We start from the raw sequence: 14,904 nt of genomic DNA, 5'->3' as shown, positions 1-14,904 counted from the left end.
CAAGGGTTCTGAATTTTGCTGAGTTTTCTAAGAGAAATTTTATTTTGTTCTGAAGCTTAATCTCCTGGGAGGCAGATGTACTTAGCTGAAATAAAACCGGCTGCCATTCCAGACTCTGCAGTGGATGTAAACACTGGTATTTACCATTTACCTAAAGGACTGCTGGTGACTACTGTGACCATGATCTCTGTAGCAGCCATTTCATCTAACATAGTTTGATTCGCTTTAAGACCCCAAACTAGTTCTTATTGAAATGACACCTAACAAATTAAGTCTTCAGTAGCCTGACGTAAATTCAGCAGGATAAATTAGCAATTTTCAGGCAAAGGACTCCCACATCATTCCCTCCCTATTTCCAGGGCAGTAAGAGAAAGCTGTAACAGTCATAAAGGTGAGTTATTAGGCAACTAGTAACGGTGGATTTCAATCCCTTTACCATAAACATCGAGCTGCTGAGTTTTCCTTTGTATTAATGGTCATGCACAGCACAAAGAACATGACCTTCTCCTACAAAGCAGCTCACTCTGCAGCCTCTGCAAGGAGCCCAGCAAGCGAGCAGACACGGTTTTATACCACCAGGCCAAACTGCACTGCCATGCCTCTTCCAAGCCCTGGCACTTCCACAGTCATGAAGCAAGTTGTCCCCAACTACAATGACAGCTGGATTAAGAAATGAGACTGGAAAGTACTGTGTAGAGTAGTCTTAGCAGATGAGCTGTTTTATCAAAAGCCTAAACTAATCACTAGCTTTCTGAAGGTATTTTGACTTTAACAAGAAAACTAAATAGAAGTAAGAAGAGACTGGTCAAACAAGCAGACCTTTAGAAAAACATACAGACATTTCCAAGGAACAACAGACTGAGACATACTGGGAAGCCCTAGAGAATAATGTCAATGCCATCATCAGCCTGTCAAATTACAGAAAGCATCCAGTGTTCCAGGTATTTAAAACACTAGGTGTTCCTATTTTCCTACTTCATGTTACGATGCTGAGTCATCCACAAGATGCCAAATACTTCTTTCCACACTGGTAACACTTCATGCCCCTAACACATTCAGAAGAGTTGAGTTTTTAACTACTCAACTGCTTTTTCTGGAAATAAAAATTATTCCAAATACATCAAGGGGCCTCCTGCAGTCCACCACCCTGACCAACACTCAAAGGGCTTTTTCCCTGTTTGACCCACAGGGCCTGAAGCATCCTTGTCAGTACTGTCTTCTAATGATCTCAGCTCCTTTTTGCTCTGCAGTGACATCAAACAAAAACAAAAAGACTACATTTGACAGGAGTGCTTATAATGCCACGTAATTCCAAGTTAAGACCATAATCCCACGTGAAATAAGTTTTAACCTCTAGATATGACTTTGTCCCATTAGGCATTATTTCTAGTGTGTTCAAGTACCTAAGATGCATTTACTGTGTGCGTCAGCTCCTCAGATAACTTGAGATGAGCAGAGCTGCCAAAATTTGGACTAAGGCAGCTGATGGCTGAAGGCAGACGTGGGATATCACAGGATTCCCATCTACTGGAGTTTAAAAATGAAATTTAAAAAAAAATGTTTGCTTGCCTAATGCCCAATCTCGTACTTTAGGTCAGATCCATCAGGCCCTGAATAGATGACTGAGGATTTAAAGTCTCTTAATCCTGCATAGTCCAGGCTAAAAATGTTTATTCAGGATAATTGTGCTGTCATCTAAGTTCTATTAACAGGTCTGTCACGTTAATAACTTAATACATAGCCCTAAAAGTCGGGGGGGAGGGATAGTGGGGGGCCAGTAGAGTCATTCACTGACATATATACACATTAATAGCCTCAAGAACAACTTACTATACTTTTCTGGGTTTACCCAAACAGCATTGGCAAAAGTTACAGTACAAGAAGCAGAACTTTTTCTATAAAAGAGAAGGTAACATATGACATCGTGCTAATTAAAATTATGCATCATTAGATTACAACAGAGCTTGCTCGCATTCCCAAACTACGAGACGCATTCCAGTCACAAAACCTGTCAGGCATGTGTTAAATGAGGCATATCCTGAGCCCATGACACTGCTATACGCAGCCAAGTTTCAAGTAAAAGGAAAGTGAGACGGAAACTGTGCCAAACTTCATCCAACAGAGCTGGAACTGGAGTCCTGGATTTTAGTTACTTGTTGTATTTAAAGGTTAGCGCATGTCTGTAGGAAACGCATCCAGCTGGTCCATTCTGACAATAATCATGACTCAGACCAAAACAGGCCGTGAATTCCTCATAACAGTTATTCCCACAGGTATATTACTTTTCTTGAGCGATTTTTATTTATTTTAACCCCTCACTCCGAGTCTCTGTTTTTTGCTGCCTAAACCTACTTCCAATACATTCTCAGCTAAACACACAATTCTGACGTTACCTCTATTTTTACTTCCATCTTCTATTTCCCACAACACTACACATGCATACCACTATGATAGCTTTACTCCGTTTGAGCAATGATTTTCTTCCCTTCTCATAAGACAGTAAGCAGCAAAGGTGAAAATTTCTCTGCTCTGAAGCTGAAGTCATCTTGGAGGAGTTCCTAACACCAGAAATTATCATTCCTCATTTCAGAGCACGATGCCCCCATTTATATTAAAACACGGGCAAGTTAAATTGTAGGTAGCATTTCAGCCAGAACAAGACGTTTCTCCTTTCACCTTGATATGCACACCCCTTTTCTTCTTCTAGAAGAATATTAAATCCGCTTAAGCAGAGCTGTGGTTTTTTGATTGTAACCATGATTCCTGGTAACAAAGAGGGGCCAAAAGCCCTGAGCTACCCACCTGATTCCTTCTATGTTCAGAAAACCTAGAGTGAAATTTTAGATTAGTCCTAGGAGTACTGGGAAATATTTATGCCTAATGAGATTAAACCTAATTACTCCCATAAAGTCACTCTGTGTATGACTGACTCCTTTCAATTAGGGCAGTACAATTAATTTGGAAAAGTCTGAAGACTTTTTTGCTACCTTGGACTAGCTTACTGCTATGCAAAAACAGTAGAAATAAATATTCTTCTATATGATAATTGAACTGTAAGAACAATATAGAAATGGCCAGATTTATGCAGCAAATGGCCATTCATAATCCTCAAAACCATCATTCTCCCACACCCCTCTTAAGTGATGGTTTGGAACTAAAAATATAAAAGTACAACCAAAACAAAAAGCCCAGCTCTGGTGACCTATCTCAATGAGCAGACACTAATGCCAAGTGGAATATTTGTTTTGTTCTCTTGCAGCCCACATTTAAGAAGATTTCCTGTTGTCCTGTAACATGCCAGTTCAAGAGCTTTCATCTCGAGATTTTTCAAAAGCCTTTTGGAAATACAAGAACAGTTCATCCTTACCCTTACTCTTAAAGCTTGCTTCTTGAAAAATGCTAGCTTCCCCTGTATGCCATATTAATCCCTGCCTGCCAGAAATACACCAGACAAACTGGCTGAAGAGTTGTGAGAAAACCCCTTTCAAAAGCTATTACATTTGCCATCTCCTATTGCCAAGGAGACAAAGTTTGTTAATTCAAGGGTAGACCAGTTATGATTTTTATGTAGCTCTTCCTGAATTACTGCTCAAGTTTGCTGCTCCTGATGGAGGTGGGTCCTCCCCCGCCCCCTTTTTTTTCCTCCAACATTTGAATGTGAGAATCCACTTTATGGCTTTGCAGAAGCAACATTGTGGAATCTTTTGCAAACTTCATTATGGTTATACTGAGCATCCCTTTAGCTATTTGGATAAATTTTGAGAGCTTAGCTCATTAAACCATTCTAGCAGGCTTTCCCCTTCTGGTACAGTTTAAGAAGTAGCTTCAATAAGTTAAGTCTCATTGCATTACCTGGTATGTTTTACCATTTAGTGATATTGCATACTGCTTTATCCTTAGGGCACTTCTCCAGTTTCAGAACTGCTCTTTTCTCATGACTATACTTTTTGGTCTTTCTGGAGCCTGACAGCTATTTAAAGGCTAAATTCTCATGCTGCCTGCACTATCCTGCTCTTTCAGCTACTTTTAAACAACTCTCTCATTTATGCAGGGTTGGTTTCACCACCACTACCCCAGCCCCTCCATGCAATGAAGTGTTACTGCAATATAGCTATTGGTATGTGTCCACAGAACGATGATGAATGAAATGCTTTGTGGTCTCTAAGAGTTATGTGACAATTACTGGTCCATCGTTAAATATAATGACAGAAATTATTTCGGCAGAGTTTATTTCTTCAACGTGGGCAGGGGGTATGTAAGCACTGTTGGTGAATAAGATGCACAAAGCTGCAATTCACGAGGTCTAACAAGCCAAGTAGCAAGCTTGTCACCATCCTCAGATGACCAAAGGTACAGCTGTGCTACAACACCGAGGGTAAGGCTTACACCCACAGAGACAGCTCTCCTTCTTTGGCACTAAAAGCTCTACCAACTTTCACCTTCTGCCATTATTATTTCTGCTATCCTTATCCTTTCGCGCAGGGAAAACCTACATTAACTGGCAACACTATTAATGAGTAATAAACTATGCAAAATCCTGCCGCCACATTAACACAAGGCTTAGCACGGTAACTTCTTGTGTGCCTTTTTTTCCTCTTTCACTGTGCCTCAGCCTTGTTTTGGTCCTGCACTAAATCCATCTGCCAGGGGACACCCAGCGCTTCAAGCAGTTTTGGCACCTCTTCCTTTACCACTCTTGACTTCTCTCCACTCTAGTGCCACCGCTTCCATGATCTTTAAGATTTACTTATTTTTTATTTTTATTTTTTCCAGCAACAGGATCATCTCCTCTGGATCCAAAGAGGGAAAAAAAAAAGAGATCCAAAAAAAGCACCATGCGTGTTCCCAAGCCTCCATCATCACACTAACTTACTGTAGGCATATATTACAGTCCTTTTCAGTCTAAATTTGGGATACTTGCAGCCTGCAGAAAGCAGCTATCCAAAAAGCATTTTTTCCACAGCAACAAAACAAAGCCAAAAATATTTAAAGTTTCTACTACTAGCCAAACAAGTTACCGCAACAGATTCCTCAGAAGTTTTTCCAGCAGACGATTTATTTGTAGAAGTCATAAAGGCCACGTAGATACGCTAACCTTAAGGGACGGACATACGAATCAGCTACTACTGGGAGCAACTCCTTCATAGAATTATTATGTTGCTGCCACCTTTAAGATAACATTTATCTCCATTAAAGAAAGGTTGGTTTTCCCTCTGCTATTTGAGACAAAGTAACATGCCACTAAACAAATCATGTCATACATCACTTTGCTACCAAGGCCAGACACTGCGTGAAGTTCATATCTACTGTCAAACAGCAGCTCATACAGATTAGTAAATAAGAGCAGGCATTCAGATGAGGAAGTGAACTGGTGCCACCTGCTTAGCTCCAGTACAATGCTTACAATGCTTCAAGCAGGGAAAGGCCATGCCTTGAAACGCTTCTGGACAACCAGCGGGGCCTCTTCAGTGCTGAGGACTGGACATTTGCTTCCCTCACTCCCATCTCAACTGAAGCTTAAAGCCATTGCAAAGAGGGCAGAGAGGCAGCACTCTCAGTGCCTACAGCATAGCTGCCATCGATGCCCACACCGAAGCACCAGTCTCACGCTAAGACAGCTCTGAACCTGCAGCAGTAATTCCTAGGTGGCAGTTCAATACGGGTAGTTATAGCTCTCACCAAATGAGGACATCTGAATTGGGAGCCTAGCATGATTAGCTCAGCTGCAGCTTACCCTAAGGGCCAAGAGCCTACTCATCTATAAAGGCTACAGATCATCACTGACTCAGCTGCGTCAGACCTGTTCTGTTCCTTCTACATACAGCTACTTCCCACGAGAGTTTAGTTTGCAGTGGTGCACAGTAATGTTCTTCAACGTTTGCAGTCAGATTATTTCCAGCAATAGCATAAGAGTATATCTGAAGGGAATTGGGAAGGACAGTATCAGTCCTCCAAGTGATTTACTTCTAGCAACATGCAAAAGTTTACATGTTAGACTAACTCCAGCTGGCCACTGCTGAAGGCACAAATGCTTCCAAGAACCACATCCGTATGCCCAGCTCACAGATTCCAGTGAACTTCCTTGGAAAGCCACCGCAATTCGCAGCCTGACTGCAGCACACCTCAGCTCACCATGAGTTTCTTACCCCCATACAATAAGCTGCGGCACACAGACCAGCTCTGAAAAGCCAGAAGCTAAATTACATTTTTATCTAACCCTCGCAGCTCATAAGCTTCCCTTACTTCAGCACACAGATGTAGAGAAGCTGAGCACCTCCTCCAGCCTGCAGTGAGACCCAGGGAAATGACTTTCCCCACAGAGGGAAATGATTGAGGAGAGCATCAAAGTATCACAAAACAAGAATGATACAGCACCACAACACAGCAGTTGTAACATGAGTTGCCGTAAACTCCTGCCCTTAGGGACTTGGTACTTCCAGAGTTAATTTTGGAAGATACATGTTAAGTGTCCCCACTGCCACCGGTGCTCCACTACATTTCCCAACCAGCCTCCTGCGTTCCTGCCTTCCTCCCAGGACACCACTGGCTTCTCAGCACCTTCAAGAGCCTCTAACTTGAAGGACAGAGGGCAGTGTCTCCATTTGCAATGGAGAAAATAGGTTGCTAGGAAGCAGTCATGCTAAGACCGTTTTTCCAAAAAAATAAATTACTTCAGTCCATTAAGAGCAACTTTTTTTTTTTTTTTTTTTTGGAAATAGAGTTAAAGAAAGCACAAGAAGTGGCCATGTCTGAAAACCTAATTAGGAATCATTCTAGAAGTGTTTCCAAAAAACAACCTGAGGTAGACAAGATTCTGAAAATGAACTGTGCAAGTATGAAGTCTGCTAGACTTAACAGGACATGTCAAATTGAAGTTCTCTGTAGGCAGGCGAGCAAACACTGCTCAGAAAGAACTGAAACTTCTTACTGAGGAGCCCCACATGTTACCAACCATGTGCCTCATTTTGACGTTATACTATGACTTAGCTCATTTAAGTTATGTGCACATTCAGGTCTACACTGTGTCGAGCAGGTTTGAAACCTAACTTCTACCATGGTATTTATGTTTAGTTTAATTCCTAGCTTCACTCTACTTCCAATATTTTAAAATACTGCTGTTTCCTTCTTTTCTGAAGCAAAGGAGTACTTAAAAACAGGCCTCTGTTTATACCAACAGGATCATGAATATCCTTCGTGTTTAGCATTCACAGCTTTAGCAGCACAACCTATAAACAATGCTTCCAGCTCACCTTCGGAACAAACCTGTTTACACTGAATGCTTAAGTGCACTTCTGTACCTTGCACCTGTAGACTCATACCAGCAGCAAACATGCAGGTCTTTCTCTAGCCTATCTAATAGCAAACCATTCTCAGTGTGCTACAGAGCTACTCCTGCTACAGGAGGCAGTTTTGCATGTGTATCCATTCCTACTGGAATCCTTCCCTCTCAGCAAAGCAGCATGAAATTATTTGGTGGTTTGGGGTTTTTTAATGGTGTTTTTTGTTTGTTTGTTTGTTTTTTTTTGAGGGGTGGAGCAAGGGTGGAAAAATATCTTATTTTACTGCTGTTTGTACATGGTTCAGAGCAGTTATCCAAGTAAAGGAACTGGGCAATGTTCTCAAACACTATACAGCCAGAGAACAGACTCAAACTAAATGCAAAGGAACAGTTTTAGACAGATACACAGCTGTCTGTCAAGACCAGAACCTAGTTTGATGCATGGTGCCTCATGCATGCGATTAACACAGCCTAGCTTTTGAGACAGCTTTCTTCCTTAGAACTCAAAGAAGCAGGTGCTTACTAAAACACTACCTTTTGTTGAGCAACTATAATTAAAATAAGACATTAGCTGTCAAAAAAAAAAAAAAAAAACATTTTTCACTGAGCAACTATTTTCAATTATTTCATTTCCTCACAGTAAAATTGCTGAAAAAAATCATAAAGCTAGCTATTTTAAGATAATTTATTATTTTAAGCCATTTTGAGAAGTCTCAGATTCCTCCAAGTCAAAACCATGCTAGGCTTTCCTAGAAAAACGAAGTATTTCCTTGTGCATTGAGACTTCTCAGCTGCTCTTGCTTGACAAGACTTGGGTTCAAGACAAGGCATTCAGTTAAACTTTATGGCCTGTATTATGCAGGTCAGCAAGTTGTGGTTTACTTGTTAACATGAGCGTTATTAAAACGCATCTTTGTATAATAAACCAAAGGTGACTCAGCATGACCATGAAACTCTAAATTCTGATCATAAGTGGTAGATATCCAAGTCACAGGGCAAAACTCTAGGACCTAAACCCACAATAGCATGCCCAAAGGGAAAAACTGGAAGAGCAGGATATTATATGGTAGGGTGAACAGTCACTACAAGAAGACTTGTTCTAACTGTGTGAAAGCCAAAGCAATTGCCTGCTGTCACAGAGCCAAGCAGTCCCTTTCAAGTATAACAGTGCCTAAAGGTAACTGCAGACAGCCCCAGGTATACCAAAAGAGATGTCTAACTGGGAGAGCCAGAAGGTTTGACTGCAATGAATTCTTAAATCAGCTTTGCACAGTAGTCTCACAGCTCTGAAGCATTTGACAGTCATGAATTACACTACCAAACACCTGGACAAAAGACTCTGTACTTTCCAGGAAATGTACCTTGCGGGCATGAAAATCCAGAATACATCCTCAGACTCAGCAACAAGAAGCCAGACTCTCCACATTGTAAGGCTCAGGGGTTCTTGTTCAGAGATATCCTGAACAAATGCTAAAACGCAATCTTGTTTCTTATGCCATTTGTCCAGCTTCAGAACAGTTACTGATTAGTATAGTACGGAAGTTTATTCCCTCAGTCCTCCAAAACTGTCACACCATCCCCAAATTCCAGAAAGTAAGAACAACCAGAACAATCATGTGATAGTCATAACATCAGAAAAACAAGAAAACAATAGATTGGACTGGCACATGAAGATGTCCATGACTTTCAAGAGCAACTGCTTTCACTGTGTTCATGATATACACACTGAGACCTTGTTCAAGGTCTTGAACTCCTTGAACTCCTTTCTTTCACCCTGGCTGAGTATCTGGTATCTCATGGGAACAAATAAATAGTCTGAGGATAAACAAACAAACATACAGAGCACTGTACTTCATGGAAGGATATAAGTTGCTCCCTCCCCCATGTGAGGCTTCCAGATATTTATGTACACATAGTGTACAACAATTGTGAAAAATAAAAATAGGGATCAAATATATGTCTAGGTGTATAAGTATTTAGTATCTTGGTTTGGATAGCCCCATCCAATCAATGACACACAAAAACAGACCATACTACAATTACAAAGGTATATATAACACCAGTGTTTACCATTATAGCAGGAGATAGCATCTGAGACACCTGATTAGCTTTCAGTAACTATTTGTTGACCCATTTTTCAGGAAAACCCCTCTTCCATTCAGTAAGCTGTTCATAAGCCAGCATTTCGCATATGGTTATTTGAGAGGTACTACTCAGCTGTTTGGTCTGTGTAAAGTTATTTTTGCAGAGCCAGCAGAGGGAGTACAGACATCATTTTACTAATAAGCTGTAGAAGAGATACCTTGTGAGTAAGCACTAAGAGAACTGAGCCAGCAAACATAATGCAGTTAGTTTAAAGCAAGACAAGAACTTCCTCTGGCTTTCACAGACCCACATGTCAACGGCCAGCAGAGCTGGTGTTTTGTTTTCAATCCCCAACTAACACTGATGTCTCAAAGACTCGCATCTGACAGTGTCAGGAGCGACTCTAACAGTAATGACCAGTACCCTAAGTCTGATATCTTAACGTCAAAATACGTACCTACAGTTTCAGCTGGTCAACAGTATAGATTCTGCCGTTTCTCATTTATGGAAGGGCTAAACCCTGCTGGTTTCATATCTTAAAGAGCAGCACACTTGGATCTCAGAGAGCAGAAAAACTCAGACTTCAAGATGACTCGCTAGCAGAGCGGCCAGGAAGGCAGGGCACCACTAGGGCTGGAACGCAACAAGAGGCTCAGCCTTCCTGCTGGAGTTCCCAAAGGCATGCACCTAGCTGCAGATCTGGTTTTCCACATCCTCTGAAGAAAGAGCTCTGCTGCTCTATTTAGCATTTCCATTGATCAGCCTGCTGTGGAGTTGGCAATTATGACTGAATGGTGTTGACACAGCAGCTGCTGTGGAAATGGCTTGAAAGAGGAACAGGCTTTAAGAAGACATTGATAGCTTTTTGCCATCTCAGGAGCTCTAGGCCAATCTTAAGCATTCATCGTATTTCATTGGGTGGTTATTTCTAATCTTCACTATTTATAAGTTAGTAATATGAAAAGCTCACATGAATGTGATGAATTGTTTAGTCTCAAAAGTTTATATAAAAAAAAGCAGCAAAACACTCTCCGCCCCCAAAGAAAGTAAATTTCAGTCTTTTTAAACTTCACATCAAGTTTAAGAAGCTTTGACAGCTTCAATCATTAGACTTTAATCACTACCTTAACCAAGAAGAAGAATGCCCCTAGAGAAATGGAATTGAGCGTTCACTTGTTTCAGGTTTTAAAAATAGAAAAAACATCCTTTAGTAAATTAGATGGCTGCTTCTGTTCCCCATTTCCTACAGATAAGAAGTGTCCGCTTCTCAGCTTCATTTTTCCTTTATAGGTTTGTTAAATGAGTAAGTCAGAGTGGGCCAAATGGGTTCTTCTCTTAAGGTTAAGAACTTAAGGTTAAATATCGTACAGCTGACTCCAGTTCCTCTCCTGCATGGGTGAGGACCACGTCATAGTTTTGCTTTCAAAATTCAGGGCTCAAGCACCACTTCCTCTTTGCTCTCTCTATCCCACTCCCAGGATTGTGGTCAGGATGCACAGCACACTTTATGTAGCAGCACAAAAATCGCTGCCTCTTCTGTCACAAGCAAGGTGATGTCCAAGGACCAAGATGTGTCCCAACCACCCTGATTATCCTCTCATTCCCCAAATCACTGCCTTCTCTTGTGAAAGTGGAGAGTTTTGGCAGATGCAGAACAAGTTTGATTAGGAAGCTGATCAATACAGGAAAAATGTAGGTTTCAGGCAGACTGGATCTATAACCAGGCTCACTACACTGATAAGTTCATACCAGTGCCAGTTAAAAACAGGAGAGAGCTATGCAGAACCTGTTTAAGTCAAGCAAATGTGAAACTATACTCTCAGAAAAGCTGTTTTTCAAAAGACATTACTGAATTTATATGACTATGAAGTCAGACAGCTGGTATAAGCAATGTTAATGCCACAAATTCACATTCACATAGCAATTTATTTGTTTAACGTAATACCACAACTGTAGTTCAACTTGCAACTGGTGTCTCATTAAGCTCCGAAGTAATATCATCTTTAATAATATTTAGTATCTTAAAAAAGAGACACAAATTAGAAAAGAGAAGACTTGAAGGGACTGAAGACTATCTCACTGACAGCTGAGTGTACTTCACCTCAAGCTTCTGTATTACTCCTAAAATCCTACTAGTAGCACATCTTGGTGTTTATAATACCCTTTACATTTGCATGACTCAGACTGGCCTTCTAATCAGTAACATACAACGTGATCCATTTATGAAATATATGGGGTGCAAAAAAAACTCTGAAAAAAACTTAAAACATTGGTATGTATGGAGTACTTTTCTTCTTGGATAAGTATCTACAGCAAATTCCAGAGAATTGTACATTTTAAAAATCACAGCAGCTATATTTAAGTATCTGTAGAGGTTTACTGTTATCTCAGTTTTTAACTTGAAATGCTTAACACCTTATATTTAGTATACTGCTGAACAATTACTGATTCCAGTATTAATCACTCTCTTAAATTTGGTACTTAATTAGTAATAGAGAGCATGTAGCAGATGAAAATTTTAGTTTTTAGAAGACAACTCTTAAGTTTTGCCCTTCGCCATCCTACTTTCCTTTCACCAAAGGGAGAGATGCACTGAAGTCTGTTATTTGAATTACACGTGTTAAAAGTTTATGTTCTTACCACCATGTGTGAGATCCACCTGAACAAACGGTAACAATTCTATCTGAAGTATGAACCCCAGGCTGCTTTTTTTTTTTCCTTTTAAATAGGAAATGGATAAATTAGAGCTGAATTTAATCTTTCAGCAGAAGCTATCTAGGACACAATCTAAAATAGTCACGTGAATCTCATCTTGGAAGTGCTTATGTCTGCTCAGCAGCAAAAGAGGCCTGGAGTGACTGGTTTCAGTTGTTGAGGTGGTTATGTAAGGGGCAAGGATTGTGCTACCAATGTTAATGGCAGCCAGCTCGCTGAATTAGCATATCGAGCAGATACATTACCATGTAAAAGCAAGAACATGTGAGAGTAAGGATGTGGTTTCACAGTTAGTTTAGGAATATCTGAATGCAGGCTGCTGCCAGAAGGTATAGCCCTGTGCCCTGGCGTGTGCTGGCTCTAATGCTCACCTGACCACAAGGTCAGGGAACAGACCTAGATGAGAATTAGTGACAAGAAGACAGAAGCAATGCATGCGGCTCCTTCTGAAGGTCAACATGCTGGTGGGGGCTGCCCCCTCCTAGAAGGGCAGCACAAACCTCAACAGCACAAGACAACCATGGAAGCTCTTCTCTTCACCCACATGCTCACCCTGGCCAAAAAAAAAAAAAAAGACGACTGCACTTTCTCTATAACACCCCACTGAAGACCAGTGGTAATCCAGGGTCGTCCCCCCCCCCCATCATCCTTCTCTTTTCCAGAAGGAGCAGAGCCACCTTTCTCAGCCTCTCCTCACATACCACCACACAGACCCCTAAGTGGATTGCTGACCCTCTCCTGGCCTCTTGTTTGTCAGAGACGTGCAAAACATGACACCATTTTGGATGCTGCCTGCAAGCACACTGAGGGCAATCACCTCTTTTCTGCGCCCACAGACCACGCTCTGGCTAACACAGCCCAAGGAAGGTTAGCCCTCACCAGCACACAAGCACTCTGCCAACTCAAACCCACTTGTCTGGCAAGATCAAAGAATGCTTTGGACTGGAAGGGACCTTAAAGGCCATCTAATTACGACCCCCCTGCCATGGGCAGGGACACCTCCCACCAGACCAGGTTGCCCAAAGCCCCATCCAGCCTAGCCTTGAACACCTCCAGGGATGGGGCATCCACTACTTCTCTGGGCAACCTGTGCCAGTGCCTCACCACCCTACGAGTGAAGAATTTCCTCCTTATACCTAATCTCAATTTCCCTTCTTTTAGTTTAAAACCATTACCCTTTGTCCTATCACTATGCTCACTGTGAATAGGCCCTCCCCAGCTTTCTTGTAGGTCCCCTTTAGGTATGGGATAGGATCGTGCCCAAGATGCCCGACACCTTTCCCACAGACCTCCTCCCTAACCAGAGGGCCCTTGACCTGAACTGCCACATGGAGCAGCTGCACCCAAGGTGCAGGGCATCATGCGTGTCTTTGCTGAGCTTCTCAAGGCAGAGACATGTTACACCACCAGGACAGTCTACTCCTTCGGATCTGCACTGCTCCACTGCAGCAAGGCAGGCAGTTGACATGGGCATGGCCCAGGACAGCTCCAGCTTTGTCTACTTTCACCCAGGGGGATCTGGATTACCCAGCAGCCCTGCTGCTACTTCAGCCCAGTACTGGACACACATCACCATTTCCAGCTATGCTGAACCACTGCAGGGCAGAAAAAAGTCTTACAGTAGTGTTTTTATTTTGTCAGCTCAGTCGCGTTCAGGAGGCACCTTCGGCAACACCTATCAGAAGCTCAAAACAGGCCTATTTTATGACCAAATTACACTGTATTTACTTTGGGCAGTTCAAAGCATTTTGACCAAGATTAATAATATAGCTTTATTCTCCATATTCATTTCTTTAGCTTTATATTCAGCAATAGGATGAGAATATAAAACTTCAGGTCCATACAAATTCAGCAATTCAGTTTTTGGATTGATAAGTCCACCTATTAAAATGCTACTGCACTATCTCTACAGAAAACAAACTAATACCCTCCACCTATTGTATTGTTCCATCTGGTGAACTGATTTCCTGAGCTTTGAAGTAGCTAAAGTTCACACTGTAGCTTTAGGATGTCAAACTTCACATAGTCAGGACAATCCAGACAACCTTTTCTGAGGAATTTTTGGAAGGTGGTTCTCGAAGCTGCTGTCCAGAATTGGTAGTGCCATTACTGGATAATGGAAAGAAATCCACACAAACTGCTCACTCACAAGCAGATGACATCCATGCCACAGCTTTATACACTGTTATTTCATACTCAGATAGCTTTATGCACTATTCAAACGGCTATGCACTATTTCAAAAGGCTCCTGTACACTGGTGTGTGCTTTGAGAAACCATCTCCATTTTATGGGCAGCTCCACTACAAATGCTTCCACTAACAGAAACCAGACATAAAGAAAAAAAAAAAGCAATAGATCATGCTTCTCTCAAATTTTAGATAATTGAGAGTTTTACTATGAACTTCACTTTAGATGTATAGATTCAGTTCAGAAACGAGCCCCTATATCTGCAGTCACCATAGCAAGATGCACCTGCTATCAAAACACACTGCTGAAACAGGACTTCATGAAGACATTGAGGCATTTCACTATGCAAAGCAAGCTCATTGCAGGATGTGAAGAAGCTGTCACAACTACATGGATTTCAGAGCTGAAGTAGCTGAACACAAGCTGAAGTGATCTGAGTTGTTAATAAAGCAGAAGAAAGACAACTGGAATTAGTGTGTTACCAGTGGTGGAAAGCCTTCCCTACCCTCTCCAGCTGTCAGTCTCCAGCTTCCCAAATACATATATATGTATATATTTGAAAGCTGTTTGGCACAGACACTGCTAGTCAGATTAAATTATTTTATGTTTCACACAAACTTACCAGGGTGAGGTTGCT

At 41.5% G+C, this 14,904-nt stretch overlaps 1 protein-coding gene across 5 annotated transcripts in view; it reads right to left on the bottom strand.

Moving 5' to 3' along the window:
- ATP2B1 (ATPase plasma membrane Ca2+ transporting 1) overlaps positions 1-14,904 on the bottom strand; it is a 62,505-nt gene that overhangs the window by 40,591 nt on the left and 7,010 nt on the right. Inside the window, exon 1 of one of the 5 annotated variants that reach the window (XM_035551659.2) lies at positions 9,822-9,944. The exons of the other annotated variants lie outside the window; for them this stretch is intronic. The gene's annotated coding sequence lies outside the window, so the exon portion shown is untranslated. Of the gene's footprint in view, positions 1-9,821; positions 9,945-14,904 lie in introns of those variants that run through there. 5 annotated transcript variants of the gene reach the window in all.

Source organism: Cygnus atratus, chromosome 1 (genome assembly GCF_013377495.2).
Source record: "Cygnus atratus isolate AKBS03 ecotype Queensland, Australia chromosome 1, CAtr_DNAZoo_HiC_assembly, whole genome shotgun sequence".
NCBI lineage: Eukaryota > Metazoa > Chordata > Aves > Anseriformes > Anatidae > Cygnus > Cygnus atratus.
This window is presented reverse-complemented; position numbering and strand designations above follow the sequence as displayed.